Genomic DNA, 1306 nt, shown 5'->3' with positions numbered 1-1306 from the left:
TTTTGCTGGTCAATCAAGTCATGATGAGCATTTGCAGAAATAAAACCCACAAAAAGACTTTTTCTGGCTATTTGCGAAAACTTTTCGACCATGGAAACTTCTAGTTACATACATAGGCAGAATTATCAAAATACTATTGCAAAATCTAAGCCTAATAAGGCTAATCATACTTAGAGGCTTTTATCACTTCATAATAACAATTGTGCAGGTACAAATAACCTCACAACAATGTACAAGCATGAAATATCACATAAATCTAGTTCTAATACTATTAAATTATTATTATTATCAAGGGAGAGTGTCTATTCTTGCTACTATGCTACCTAAAGAGTGCTTTCACAGTCCTGATTAGTACCTCAATTATTAGAATTAACACTTTACAAGCTACTCGAGATCATGAATGCACTATTGTTATTCTTACGTTATGAAAGCTTTCCTTGCTGCTTCTACAGCTTTCTGTACCTCCTCGGCTCCGCTGTCTGGTATGTTAAGATAATGTTCTCCAGTGGACGGGTCATAGCTCTTTATGTAGCTGCCTGTCGGTAGAAACTGACCGTCTATGAAGTTCTCCAGCTTCGGAAGACCAGCCATGTTGCTGTTTATTAGTTGGGCGGGGCTAGTTATACAAAGTTATTAATGATTGCGTCACATGACGTTTGGCTAGCTTACCGGGCTTTGGCGGTCTTTGTACTTGTTGACTCAATCACTTTAAATTAGAAGTTACACAACAATTAAATTATTAGTAAAAAATCAATTTAAAAATAATAATTAATAAAACTATGATCTGTCAATCAACAAATTAATTATCTCTCTCTGTACCAATGCTATCCACAAGCTGGATCTTTAAAACACAACCTTCAGGCAACAAATGATATTGGGTGTCTAGGCTCTCCATTTTCGTAATTAATTTTTGATTTTGAAAATGAAATTAGAAATGGAGCATCTGCGCATGCGCAGTACAAATGGCTGAATTTAAATTTACTTGGAGCGCCCCGGCCCCCGCAAATAATATTAATTAATTACTTGGTTAGTGGGTGTGGTTTTACACTTGGAAACCAAGTGGAAAGTTTTCTGCACTTTTACAAGAAGTCAAGGAAAAAATCAGTCGAAAAAGGAGCTATTAATGGCAAAAAAGAAACAAGAAATTTTAGATTTATCTAGTAAGATATAAAAAACTAGCCTCCTACATGTATTTTTAAAATAATCACCATTTCTTCAGACAAGGGTCTTAAGTCTATTTCACGTTATGCAAGTGGAAGCCAGAAAAGGGACCACGTACTCAAACTGATATTAGATGATAATCAAT

At 35.1% G+C, this 1306-nt stretch overlaps 1 long non-coding RNA gene across 1 annotated transcript; it reads right to left on the bottom strand.

Moving 5' to 3' along the window:
• Nucleotides 1-295: 295 nt before the first annotated feature.
• LOC109593195 (uncharacterized) lies at nucleotides 296-743 on the bottom strand. The gene is made up of 2 exons (XR_002190799.1): nucleotides 670-743; nucleotides 296-616 (listed from the first exon to the last, which is right to left on the bottom strand). It is a non-coding gene; the product is annotated as an uncharacterized LOC109593195 (long non-coding RNA).
• Nucleotides 744-1306: the final 563 nt, after the last annotated feature.

Source organism: Amphimedon queenslandica, unplaced genomic scaffold (genome assembly GCF_000090795.2).
Source record: "Amphimedon queenslandica unplaced genomic scaffold, v1.1 AMPQUscaffold_2531_Cont25467, whole genome shotgun sequence".
NCBI classification, from domain to species: Eukaryota; Metazoa; Porifera; class Demospongiae; order Haplosclerida; family Niphatidae; genus Amphimedon; species Amphimedon queenslandica.
This window is presented reverse-complemented; position numbering and strand designations above follow the sequence as displayed.